This window comes from Protomyctophum parallelum, assembly GCF_964188405.1.
Source record: "Protomyctophum parallelum genome assembly, chromosome: 17".
NCBI lineage: Eukaryota > Metazoa > Chordata > Actinopteri > Myctophiformes > Myctophidae > Protomyctophum > Protomyctophum parallelum.
Window position 1 is genome coordinate 1,736,015 of NC_139719.1, and position 15,273 is coordinate 1,751,287.

The window sequence follows — 15,273 nt, forward strand, 5'->3', positions numbered from 1 at the left end:
AGGTCAATACAAAAAACCTGATAAGAGGAAAAATAAACAACAAAATTGTTTACACCAGGGTTCTCCATTTTTCAATTCATCCAGACATTTACATCCGACATACAACTAATTGTAAACTACAGCAAATCTGGGGAATCTGTAACATGGTAGAAGACCAGTCCGTTCAAATAGTATGTTTACTTGCAATTCATCTATACATTTGTTTAATCGCCATCCTATTAATCTAGAATTAGCATGCTCATATACATGTAATGCGTTTAAACAGTTTAGACTTAAACAATTGTTTAAAAATACCATATCGATCAACATGTTACACTTGGTTGTAATGTGGATTAATATGTGTGCGGTCAGGACATTTTCAGTGGCTCAAATTAGTACAATTCTAACACAAGAGTCAACAGTTTAAATCCAGTGTGTACAACCTTGTGAAAATCTAAATTATTTGAATTACTAAAAGGCTTTTCCACAAACAATTATTTGGCCTTCTCTCCCGTGTGAACTCTCTGGTGGGTTTTAAGGCCGGACATTTGAGAGAAGTGTTGTCCACAATGATCACATCCATAGGGTTTCTCTCCAGTGTGAATTCTCTGGTGTATTCTAAGGTGTGCTATTTGAGAGAAGTGTTGTCCACAATGATCACATCCATAGGGTTTCTCTCCAGAATGAATTTGCTGGTGGGTTTTAAGGTTTGCAATTTGAGAGAAGTGTTGTCCACACTGGTCACATCCATAGGGTTTCTCTCCAGTGTGAATTCTCTGGTGGTTTTTCAGGGTGGTCATTTGAGAGAAGTGTTGTCCACACTGATCACATCCATATGGTTTCTCTCCAGTGTGAATTTTCTGGTGGCTTTTAAGGCTGGTCATTGTAGAGAAGTGTTGTCCACACTGATCACATCCATAGGGTTTCTCTCCAGTATGAATTCTCTGGTGGGTTTTAAGGTTTGCAATTTGAGAGAAGTGTTGCCCACATTGATCACATCCATAGGGTTTCTCTCCAGTGTGAATTCTCTGGTGTTTTTTAAGGTCGGACAACTGAGAGAAGTGTTGTCCACATTGATCACATCCATAGGGTTTCTCTCCAGTGTGAATTCTCTGGTGTCTTTTCAGGGTGGACATTTGAGAGAAGTGTTGTCCACACTGATCACATCCATAGGGTTTCTCTCCATTATGAATTCTCTGGTGGCTTTTAAGTTTGGACATTGTAGGGAAGCGTTTACCACACTGATCACAGCAGTGGTGTTTTTGCTTAGCCAAGCTTATTTTTTCCTTCACCTCTGACAGAACAGGGAAGCCAGACTGATGATGCAACACTGGACAAAGACAAATGAAATATTGTTTAGAGGACACTACTTCATAAACAACAAAATAAAAACATCCTTATGGCATGCTGTATATCCATATAGACACAATAAGTAACTTACATAGGTCTTGTTGGTCCTTGGGTCCTCCCTGTTGAGCATCATTTTTGAGAGAGTTCATCTTCAGCTGAAGTCTGGAGTCCACGGTCAGATGTGATCAGAAATGATTGAGGAGTTGTGTAGAACTGACCACTACAAACTCTTCTTATAGTAGAGAGTCTGAGGTGGAACCACTAACTGCTCTGTGTTGATTGGCCAAAGAGGAGAACAATAGACATGTATCCACCAATCACAACCTAACAAACTGCTGCATGTGCTCCACCCCTTTCTAGCTCCTCCCCCGGTAACTCTGTAGCTCGTCCCCCAGGCCATGCTATATGCAACATTCTAGAAATAAACTGCCAACTGTGAGATTGCTTTGTAAGCTTCATATTTAATTAATCTAAACTATATCCAAATTATAATACATTGATGTATAAATATAAGTACAGTCTATGACGTGAACGTGAGTAAAGTAAATGCAGGAGTGAGCATGAATCCCAAATAACAGACACTGTCAGAGTCAAAGCATATAATATAGAAAACACGATTATTTAGTTATTGGTAAATCAGGAAACAAATAACTGAAACAAAATAAATAAAAATAACAAAACATTACATCAGAGAAGAGAAATAAAGTCAAACTCAATCAAATGCAATGGGAAACAGAACAGTGTTTAATTGTAACATAAATAAGAGTGCCAGCATACCTGCTGTTTCCTGGGAGTTTTTCCATATGTGGTGCATAAAAACTGCTGGTTTATAATAAACCTTAAAACACCAACCACTCTCCATTGGGACTCCTACTGGAGACTGATATTCACAAATGATATGCTATGGATATTATGTACATGCAATGAGTATCTGGATAATATATGTCTAACAGTATTGAATAATATAAGTGGATATTAATGAATGCAGCTGAGTCAAAGAGGATTGCTCTACATTCTTTCAGTAACATCAGAACCATTAAGTAGAACCAGCTCTGGTGAAGAAACAACTGCTCATACTGTGATTTACATCATTACAAAGAAACAGTTAGGCCTATTTGTTTTCCAAATCACAAACTGCCACCCACCCCCTAAATGATTGCAGATAGTCTTAAACTACAGAATATCCTGTACTATCTTTTTTAAGTTGCAATGTTCAATTTGACAGTCTTCATAAATAGTAGGCACAATGTGAAGGCCTTCACATATTTTACGATGTCATATGTTATTTCTGATGACTGCACTTTTATTCAATGTTTTTCAAATGCTAAATAATGAACAAACCCCACATTCTTTCCCCATGTTAAAATGTAAACAGGCTAAATGATGATGCTTCATTCACTATAGACAATGCAGCAGAACAACAGAACTTCCTTTGTGAAATGTTAAAGGTGCTGTACGGGAGATGTTTTGTTAAAATGGCTCTAGTAAATCATTGATATATTGTTTGTTGAGTAACAGAGGTCTTCCCATGCCTCCATACCTACTTCACCAACATCATTATTACTGTTTCATAATGTGAATTATGTTAAAAGTACAATTGATCAACAGTAATATGAAGGGGGAATTACTGATTATTTCCCCCCAAATCACTGAATGCTCCTTTATATGGCTGTCAAGTACTGGCACATACTGGACTTAAAGTAGAACAGTGTCGGCATCCAAATAATCCTTAATAAAAGTAAAAAAATACTCATATTGCAGAATGTCCCATTTCCAGTTTAAAAACTGCTTTAAAATAGCCAATCTACAAGCTCACAATGTGTTGCACCGCAACAAGTAAATGTACTTTCCACCACTGCTCGTGACACTGTTTCCGGACGAATGGTCTAATTGTATACCTAAACGGGAGGCAGGTTAACAGTCAGTGTTGTTTTTGCCAGTTTAGTTTTAGTCAAAGTCTCTTGTTCAAAATAGTTTTCATTTAGTTTCAGTCACATTTTAGTCACCTGGAATGTTTTAGTGTTTGTATATTGGCTATTTTCAGCATGCAACCAAGTGTAAATTAGGTCTTTAGAGGCTAGAGCTATATAAGCCTGGATGTGACATCATGTGATGTACAGTACATACAGTATTAGTGTGAACGTCTGGGGTTGAACAGTTATAATAAACTGGCTCGTGATTCAGGCCATACGGGACAGATGTTTGCACAGGGGGTAAACAAAGGTGTTCACAGCTCTCACCTGCAGGATTCTGCTCCATTAAACAGGGTGGTAGTTGTCCAGCACTCCATTAAACAGGGTGGTATAGTTGTCTTTCCAGCGGTCAAGGCCAAATGAGAAACACTGGCGTGCATTCACACTTTCACCATCATGCCTGAAAGCAAAGGAAATGCAATACATGCAATGAGTATCTGGATAATATATGTCTAACAGTATTGAATAATATAAGTGGATATTAATGAAAGCAGCAGATTGCTCTACATTATTTCAGTAACATCAGAACCAAGTAGAACCAGCTCTGGTGAAGAAACAACTGCTCATACTGTGATTTACATCATTACAAAGAAACAGTTAGGCCTATTTGTTTTCCAAAACACAAACTGCCACTCACCCCTAAAATGATTGCAGGCAGTCTTCATAAATAGTACACAAGCCTTCATATCATGTATATCAGTATACTACCACATCCCCTGTACTTTTATTATTGTATTAAGGTGCAACGTAAGTTCAATTTAAAGTTTCCACTTTAGTATAGAAGACAGTGGTCTGGTTTCTGTACAAAATGCCTAACAACAAATTATTATATTGTCAAATCATCTTATTCTTAGTCTCATAGCCCATTGTGTAATGTGTACACACTAAACCCAAGCATTTAGGTTATAAACAATCACAGCAACAGCTGTATTTGTGTAAACCTGGGAAACCTGGACAACGTTAAGTCTTTAAGTTGTTAAAGTTGTTCAGGTTGCTCTGAGGGAATGAGGAGCACTCAGGTGTGTGGAATTAGTTTCAATAGGGTTGTGATGACTGCACTTTTTTTTTCAAATGTTAAATAATGAACAAAACCCACATTCTTACCCCAGGTTAAAATGTAAACAGGCTAAATGATGATGGCTTATGATTCATTCACTATAGACAAGCATTCAAATGCAGAGATTAAACATGTTAATGCTCACTGGTTGTCTGGCATTGGACAGATCACCTGTTAATGATCACATTATGGATGAGCTGAGAACATTTTACACCTCTTTGACTCTGATGAGTTCCAGAAGAACTACAGAAATAGGTCTATCACACAGAACTTAATATTACCCTTTGTGAAATATTAAAGGTGTTGTAAGGGATATGTGTAGTTGAAATTATTGTTTGTTCAATAACAGAAGTATTCACATGTCTCCATATCCAGTCATATAACTCATATATGATACATACAGAATAGAAGTGAAACTGGAAGGGAAACTGGAAGACATTGAACTAAAACACTAAATCTTTGCAGGGTTCTCTCTCCTTTAGGATGGAATTTGTAATTATTCTATTATATTATTTCTGTGGGTGGGCGATGGGCAGACTCCTGGTACTGAACAAAGACTGCATGTTTAAAGGGATGTTTCACTTTCAAACATGTTTGGGGGATTTTAACATCTACTCAGACTTTTGTGTCACTATATACTCTAGTGACACATTATGTGACACATTGACACAAATCAACTTAAAAAATGGGGTCCTCACAAAAGTCTGAGTAGATAATAGTCTGCAACACTGGTATGAAAAACTCAGCTCCACTGGTTTATTTGACTCAACGTTTCGATCCCTTAGGATCTTCTTCAGGAAGATGTTAAAATCCCCCAAACATGTTTGAAAGTTAAACATCCCTTGCATCCCATCTCACAATCTCTTTGGTAAACAGAAATAAATGTACATGTGGGTTACAAATTCCACCCTAAAGGAGAGAGAACCCTGCAAAGATTTATCAGCTTGTGTTTTAGTTCAATTTCTTCCAGTTTCCCTTATACAGTTTCACTTATATTCTGTATGTAGGCTATCCTATATGAGTTATATGACTGGATATGGAGACATGGGAAGACTTCTGTTGCTGAACAAACAATAATTATATCAATGATTACTGAACTGACATATTGAGCCTATATGACACAGTGTGGCTTCAACCCAGTATGCTACCATCACATTCAGTAGATCCTGTGATCTTTGCAGGGTTCTCTCTCCTTTTAGGATGGAATTTGTAACCAAAGGGGTAAACAAAGGTGTTCACAGTTATCACCTGCAGGATTCTACTCCATTAAACAGGGTGGTAGTTGTCCAGCACTCCATTAAACAGGGTGGTAGTTGTCCAGCACTCCATTAAACAGGGTGGTAGTTGTCCAGCACTCCATTAAACAGGGTGGTAGTTGTCCAGCACTCCATTAAACAGGGTGGTAGTTGTCCAGCACTCCATTAACTCCATCCAGCACTCCGTCTTTCCAGCGGTCAAGGCCAAGTGAGAAACACTGGCGTGCATTCACACTTTCACCATCATGCCTGAAAGCAAAGGAAATGCAATACATGCTATGAGTATCTGGATAATATATGTCTAACAGTATTGAATAATATAAGTGGATATTAATGCAATGAGTCAAAGAGGATTGCTCTACATTCTTTCAGTAACATCAGAACCAAGTAGAACCAGCTCTGGTGAAGAAACAACTGCTCAAACTGTGACTGATTACAAAGAAACAGTTAGGCCTATTTGTTTTCCAAATCACAAACTAAATGATTGCAGATAGTCTTATACTACAGCATCTCCTGTACTATCTTTTTTAAGTTGCAATGCAAGTTAATTTTGACAGTCTTCATAAATAGTAGGCACAATGTGAAGGCCTTCACATATTTTACGATGTCATATATTATCTCTGATGACTGCACTTTTATTCAATTTTTTTTCAAATGCTAGATAATGAACAAACCCCACATTCTTTCACCAGGTTAAAATGTAAACAGGCTAAATGATGATGACCTTGCAGGGCAGATCACCTGTTAATGATCACATTATGGATGAACTGAGAACATTTTACACCTCTTTGACTCTTTGTTCCAGCAGAACTACAGAAATAGGTCTATCACACAGAACTTAATATTACCCTTTGTGAAATGTTACAGGTGTTGTAAGGGATATGTGTAGTTAAAATAGCTCAAGTAATCATTGACAATTGTTTGTTCAGTAACAGAGGTCTTCCTATGTCTCCATATAGGATACATACAGCATATAAGGGAAACTGTAAGGGAAATTGGAAGAAATTGAACTAAAACACAAGCTGATAAATATTTGCAGGGTTCTCTCTCCTTTAGGATGGAATTTGTAACACACATGTTTACCAAAGAGATTGTGCGATGGGCAGACTCCTGGTACTGAACAAAGACTGCATGTTTAAATGGATGTTTCACTTTCAAACATGTTTGGGGGATTTCTGAGGACCCAATTTTTTAAGTTGATTTGTTTAACTATAGACCAAGCTTGTACATGTTAATGATATACTAAGAACAAAACAGGAAGAAAAAACAACCTTTCATAATAGAATTTTTAATATCCATCGTAACTAAATACATAGGCTGTTTGTTTTTGTGTTGAGTAACACAGCAATTCGTGATATTCTATATTTCTTGTAAAGCACAGACAAACGATTGATTCAACATTTTATTCAGTTGGTAGAATGGTTACAGTTCAGTTGTGAAGGCCTTCACATATTTTATGATGTCATATTTTATTTCTGATGACTGCACTTTTATTCAATGTTTTTCAAATGCTAAATAATGAACAAACCCCACATTCTTTCACCAGGTTAAAATGTAAACAGGCTAAATGATGATGACTGATGCTTCATTCACTATAGACAATGCATTCAAATGCAGAGATTAAACGTGTTAATGGTCACTGGTTGTCTGGCATTGGACAGATCACCTGTTAATGATCACATTATGGATGAACTGAGACCAGTTTACACCTCTTTGACTCTGATGAGTTTCAGCAGAACTACAGAACTTCCTGTGTGAAATGTTAACGGTGCTGTACACCGTTACAAGACAGGAAGAAAAAACTAACTTTCATTGTAGCATTTTGAATATCCATCGTATCTAAATACATATGCAATTTGTTTTAGTGTTGAGTAACACAACAATTAATGATATTCTATATTTTTGGTAAAGCACGGACAAATGATTGATTCAACATTTTATTCAGTTTGTAGAATGGGTACAGTTCAACAAAAGTACAGGTCAAAACAAAAAAACCTGATACAAGGAAAAATAAACAACAAAATTGTTTACAGCAGGGTTCTCAATTTTTCAATTCATCCGGACATTTACATCCGACATACAACAAAAATCTATATATATATATATATAACTACAGCAAATCTGGGGAATCTGTAACATGGTAGAAGACCAGTCCGTTCAAATATTATGTTTACTTGCAATTCATCTAGACATGGAAAGATTTATTTAATCGCCATCCTATTAATCTAGAATTAGCATGCTCATATACATGTAATGCGTTTACAGTTTAGCCTTAAACAATTGTTTAGAAAATACCATAATGGTACATTAAATCCAGTGTGCACAACCTTGTGAAAATCTTATTGAAAAAAATATTTGAATTACTAAAAAGCTTTCCCACAAACATCACAATTATTTGGCTCTCTCTCCAGTGTGAACTCTTTGGTGTGTTTTAAGTTTGGACATTGCAGGGAAGCGTTTACCACACTGATCACAGCAGTGGTGTTGTTGCTTAGCCAAGCTTCTTTGTTCCTTCACCTCTGGTAGAACGGGGAAGCCAGACTGATGACGCAACACTGGTCAAAGACAAATTAAATATTGTTTAGAGGACACTACTTCATAAACGTAAAATAGCAAAAAACTAGATAATTACCACAATTAACATTTTTACCAGCCCACCAACAAAACAAAAACATCCTTATGGCATGTTGTATATCCATATAGACACAATAAGTAACTTACAGAGGTCTTGATGGTCCTTGGGTCCTCCCTGTTGAGCATCATTGTTGAGAGAGTTCATCTTCAGCTGAAGTCTGCAGTCCACAGTCAGATGTGATCAGAAATTATTGATATCCTGGAGGAGTTGTGGAGAACTGACAACTACAAACTCTTCTTATACTAGAGAGTCTGAGGTGGAATCACTAACTGCTTGGTGTTGATTGGCCAAAAAGGAGAACAATAGAATCATGGCTCAACCAATCACAACCTAACAAACTGCTGCATGCTCCTCCCCTCTGTAGCTCCTCCCCCAGGCCATGCTCTATGCAACATTCTAGAAATAAACTGCTAACTGTGAGATTGCTTTGTAAGCTTCATATTTAATGAATCTAAACTATATCCAAATTATAATACATTGATGTATGGACATACGTACATCCTATTAGCGTATGTGGACAAACAAAATAAATACAAATTACAAAACATTACAGAGAAAAACTCAAATCAAATGCAGTGGGAAACAGAACAGTCTTTAATTGTGATTCAACCTAAATCAGAGTGCCAGCATACCTGCTGTTTTCTGGGAGTTTTTACATATGTGGTGCATAAAAACTACTGGTTTATAATAAACCTTAAAAACATCAAAGGATTAGTTCCTATACCAAACACTCTCCATTGGGACTCCTACTGGAGACTGAGGTTCACAAATTATATGCTATGGATATTATGAAACAACTGCTCATACTGTGATTTAAATCCCAGCGTCTTACAAAGAAAAACTGTTAGGCCTATTTGTTTTCCAAAACACAAATTGCCACCCACCCCCTAAATGATTGCAGACAGTCTTCATAAATAGTACACAAGCCTATCTTGTATTTTACCAGTATAGTACCACATCCCCTGTACTTTTATTATTATTTTATATTAAGGTGCGATGTAAGTTCAATTTGTTTCCACTTTAGTATAGAAGACAGTGGTCTGGTTTCTGTACAAAACTGATCAAGGCCTAACAACACATTATTGTCAAATCCTCTTAGTCTCATATCCCATTGTGTAATGTATAGGCCTGTGCAGAAACATGTGTCCATACAGTATTATTAATTCATGATCAGGATAAGTCAGGATAATTATCCTCATAATAATCATATCCTATATTCACAATTACATTGTTATTAACAACAGAGACACAATAACAGCAACAACTGTATTTGTGTAAACCTGGGAAACCTGGACAACGTTAAGTCTTTAAGTTCAGGTTGCTCTGAGGGAATGAGGAGCACTTAGGTGTGGGGAATTAGTTTCAATAGGGTTGTGATGACTGCACTTTTAATTCAATGTTTTTTTCTTCTTCAAATGTTAAATAATGGAAAAAAAACACATTCTTACCCCAGGTTAAAATGTAAACTGGCTAAATGATGATGGCTTATGATTCATTCACTATAGACAAGCATTCAAATGCAGAGATTAAACATGTTAATGGTCACTGGTTGTCTGGCATTGGACAGATCACCTGGTAACGACCACATTATGGATGAACTGAAACCATTTGACACCTCTTTGACTCTGATGAGTTCCAGCAGAACTAGATAAATAGGTCTATCACACAGAACTTAATATTACCCTTTGTGAAATGTTAAAGGTGTTGTAAGGGATATGTGTAATTCAAATAGCTCTAGCAGTGGCGTGCACAGATAGACACTAGGGGGTGCTAGAGCACCCCCTGCCCTTTTGGCAATGTGCTTACTTTTTAGTGTGTGGACCATGGTGGCATTGATCAAATCTTGATAAAAAACGCTTCTACTATATTATTTAGGCCCCCACAATCTAAAGCTATGTTTCTATGTCAGTGGTTCTTCGATAAAAAAATAAATAGCAGACCTACAAGCTCGCGCTATGAGCCTGTAGATCTGCTATTTTTCAATAGCTAAAGCACCAAAATGGGTTCCCGCCCCAAAATGCGCAGCAGAAGGTTTCACTTGAGCACCTGCCCCTCTAAATGTCTGTGCACGCCACTGAGCTCTAGTAATCCTTGATATATTTATTGTTTGTTCAGTAACATAAGTCTTCCCATGTCACTAAACAAAGGTGTTCACAGCTCTTACCGGCAGGATTCTGCTCCATTAAACAGGGTGGTAGTTGTCCAGCACTCCATTAAACAGGGTGGTAGTTGTCCAGCACTCCATTAAACAGGGTGGTATAGTTGTCTTTCCAGCGGTCCAGGCCAAGTGAGAAACACTGGCGTGCATTCACACTTTCACCATCATGCCTGAAAGCAAATGCAATACATGCAATGAGTATCTGGATAATATATGTCTAACAGTATTGTATAATATAAGTGGATATTAATGAATGCAGCAGAGTCAAAGAGGATCGCTCTACATTCTTTCAGTAACATCAGAACCAAGTAGACCCAGCTCTGGTGAAGAAACAACTGCTCATACTGTGATTTACATCATTACAATTACTGCGCCAGAATCTACACCTGGCTCGCTGATAACAAACTATCCTTACACCTTGGAAAAACTGAATCCATTCTCTTCGGATCAAATAGTAATCTCAGCAAGGCAGATGGCTTCTTGGTTAGAGTGGGTGCAGGGTTCTCTCTCCTTTTAGGATGGAATTTGTAACCCACATGTACATTTATTTTACTCCTGGTACTGAACAAAGAATGCATGTTTAAAGGGATGTTTCACTTTCAAACATGTTTGGGGGATTTTAACATCTACTCAGACTTTTGTGAGGATCCCAATTTTTAAGTTGATTTGTGTCACTTAATGTGTCACATAATGTGTCACTATAGACCGGGGGTGTCAAACTGGTGATCCTTGGGCCGCATGCAGCCCAGGGAGAGGTCCAATGCGGCCCTCGAGATGATTTTCAAAAAGGAGAAAAATAAGCAGACCTGGCAACACTGGCTGATTAGCTACTGAGGCTAAGGCTATAATGTGTTTGCACAGGGGGTAAACAAAGGTGTTCACAGTTATCACCTGCAGGATTCTACTCCATTAAACAGGGTGGTAGTTGTCCAGCACTCCATTAAACAGGGTGGTAGTTGTCCAGCACTCCATTAAACAGGGTGGTAGTTGTCCAGCACTCCATTAACCATCCAGCACTCCGTCTTTCCAGCGGTCAAGGCCAAGTGAGAAACACTGGCCTATTTGTTTTCCAAATCACAAACTAAATGATTGCAGATAGTCTTATACTACAGCATCTCCTGTACTATCTTTTTTAAGTTGCAATGCAAGTTAATTTTGACAGTCTTCATAAATAGTAGGCACAATGTGAAGGCCTTCACATATTTTACGATGTCATATTTTATCTCTGATGACTGCACTTTTATTCAATTTTTTTCAAATGCTAGATAATGAACAAACCCCACATTCTTTCACCAGGTTAAAATGTAAACAGGCTAAATGATGATGACCTTGCAGGGCAGATCACCTGTTAATGATCACATTATGGATGAACTGAGAACATTTTACACCTCTTTGACTCTTTGTTCCAGCAGAACTACAGAAATAGGTCTATCACACAGAACTTAATATTACCCTTTGTGAAATGTTACAGGTGTTGTAAGGGATATGTGTAGTTAAAATAGCTCAAGTAATCATTGACAATTGTTTGTTCAGTAACAGAGGTCTTCCTATGTCTCCATATAGGATACATACAGAATATAAGGGAAACTGTAAGGGAAATTGGAAGAAATTGAACTAAAACACAAGCTGATAAATATTTGCAGGGTTCTCTCTCCTTTAGGATGGAATTTGTAACCCACATGTTTACCAAAGAGATTGTGCGATGGGCAGACTCCTGGTACTGAACAAAGACTGCATGTTTAAATGGATGTTTCACTTTCAAACATGTTTGGGGGATTTCTACTCAGACTTTTCTGAGGACCCAATTTTTTAAGTTGATTTGTTTAACTATAGACCAAGCTTGTACATGTTAATGATATACTAAGAACAAAACAGGAAGAAAAAACAACCTTTCATAATAGAATTTTTAATATCCATCGTAACTAAATACATAGGCTGTTTGTTTTTGTGTTGAGTAACACAGCAATTCGTGATATTCTATATTTCTTGTAAAGCACAGACAAACGATTGATTCAACATTGTATTCAGTTGGTAGAATGGTTACAGTTCAACAAAAGTACAGGTCAATACAAAAAACCTGATAAGAGGAAAAATAAACAACAAAATTGTTTACACCAGGGTTCTCCATTTTTCAATTCATCCGGACATTTACATCCGACATACAACTAAAATCGTCTAATTGTAAATTGGGGAATCTGTAACATGGTAGAAGACCAGTCCGTTCAAATAGTATGTTTACTTGCAATTCATCTATACATTTGTTTCATCGCCATCCTATTAATCTAGAATTAGCATGCTCATATACATGTAATGTGTTTAAACAGTTTAGCCTTAAACAATTGTTTAAAAAATACCATATCGATCAACATGTTACACTTGGTTGTAATGTGGATTAATATGTGTGCGGTCAGGACATTTTCAGTGGCTCAAATTAGTACAATTCTAACTCAAGAGTCAACAGTTTAAATCCAGTGTGTACAACCTTGTGAAAATCTAAATTATTTGAATTACTAAAAGGCTTTTCCGCAAACAATTATTTGGCCTTCTCTCCCGTGTGAACTCTCTGGTGGGTTTTAAGGCTGGACATTCGAGTGAAGTGTTTCCCACAATGATCACATCCATAGGGTTTCTCTCCAGTATGAATTTTCAGGTGGGTTTTAAGGTTGGCCAAATGAGAGAAGTGTTGTCCACAATGATCACATCCATATGGTTTCTCACCATTATGAATTCTCTGGTGTGTTTTAAGGTTGGACATTTGAGAAAAGTGTTGTCCACACTGATCACATCCATGTGGTTTCTCTCCAGTGTGAATTATCTTGTGGCGTTCAAGGGTGGAAATTTGAGAGAAGCGTTGTCCACACTGTTCACATCCATGTGGTTTATCTCCAGTGTGAATTCTCTGGTGTTTTTTCAGGGTGGACATGTCAGAAAAGTGTTGTCCACACTGATCACATCCATATGGTTTCTCTCCAGTGTGAATTCGCTTGTGTGTTTTAAGGTGGGTCAAATGAGAGAAGTGTTTCCCACAATGATCACATCCATAGGGTTTCTCTCCAGTGTGAATTCTCTGGTGGCTTTTAAGGCTGGACATTTGAGTGAAGTGTTGTCCACATTGATCACATCCATAGGGTTTCTCTCCAGTATGAATTCTCTGGTGGCATTTAAGGTGTGCCATTTGAGAGAAGTGTTGTCCACACTGATCACATCCATAGGGTTTCTCTCCAGTGTGAATTCTCTGGTGTGTTTTAAGTTTGGACATTGCAGGGAAGCGTTTACCACACTGATCACAGCAGTGGTGTTGTTGCTTAGCCAAGCTTCTTTGTTCCTTCACCTCTGGTAGAACGGGGAAGCCAGACTGATGACGCAACACTGGTCAAAGACAAATGAAATATTGTTTAGAGGACACTACTTCATAAACGTAAAATAGCAAAAAACTAGATAATTACCACAATTAACATTTTTACCAGCCCCATACATCCTTATGGCATGTTGTATATCCATATAGACACAATAAGTAACTTACAGAGGTCTTGATGGTCCTTGGGTCCTCCCTGTTGAGCATCATTGTTGAGAGAGTTCATCTTCAGCTGAAGTCTGCAGTCCACAGTCAGATGTGATCAGAAATTATTGATATCCTGGAGGAGTTGTGGAGAACTGACAACTACAAACTCTTCTTATACTAGAGAGTCTGAGGTGGAACCACTAACTGCTTGGTGTTGATTGGCCAAAAAGGAGAACAATAGAATCATGTATCCACCAATCACAACCTAACAAACTGCTGCATGTGCTCCACCCCTCTCTAGCTCCTCCCCCGGTAATGTGCTCCATCCTTCTGTAGCTCCTCCCCCAGGCCATGCTATATGCAACATTCTAGAAATAAACTGCTAACTGTGAGATTGCTTTGTAAGCTTCAGATTTAATGAATCTAAACTATATCCAAATTATAATACATTTATGTATGGACATACGTACATCCTATTAGCCTATGTGGACGTGAGTGAAATAAATGCAGTGGGAAACAGAACAGTGTTTAATTGTAACATAAATAAGAGTGCCAGCATACCTGCTGTTTCCTGGGAGTTTTTCCATATGTGGTGCATAAAAACTGCTGGTTTATAATAAACCTTAAAAACATCAAAGGAGTAGTTCCTACCAAACACTCTCCATTGGGACTCCTACTGGAGACTGATATTCACAAATGATATGCTATGGATATTATGTACATGCAATGAGTATCTGGATAATATATGTCTAACAGTATTGAATAATATAAGTGGATATTAATTAATGCAGCAGAGTCAAAGCGGATAGCTCTACATTATTTCAGTAACATCAGAACCAAGTAGAACCAGCTCTGGTGAAGAAACAACTGCTCATACTGTGATTTACATCCCAGCATCTTACACAGTTAGGCCTATTTGTTTTCCAAAACACAAACTGCCACTCACCCCTAAAATGATTGCAGGCAGTCTTCATAAATAGTACACAAGCCTTCATATCATGTATATCAGTATACTACCACATCCGCTGTACTTTTATTATTGTATTAAGGTGCAATGTAAGTTCAATTTAAAGTTTCCACTTTAGTATAGAAGACAGTGGTCTGGTTTCTGTACAAAACTGGTCAAGGCCTAACAACACATTATTATATTGTCAAATCATCTTAGGTAAACCGTCAAACCGTTTAACCTGACATGAGCGTTGGGTGGCCGTGATAATTGTTTATGGAAGCAGTGGAGAATGGCAGCATCGCATGATCCACCCGTCCGTCTGTGTCTGACTAAATTATTGTGCCAGTTACAAGACTTGCCGTGCTCTCCCCCGCCCGCCTCCCCCTAACGTGCGTGCACCATGACAGGCAACGC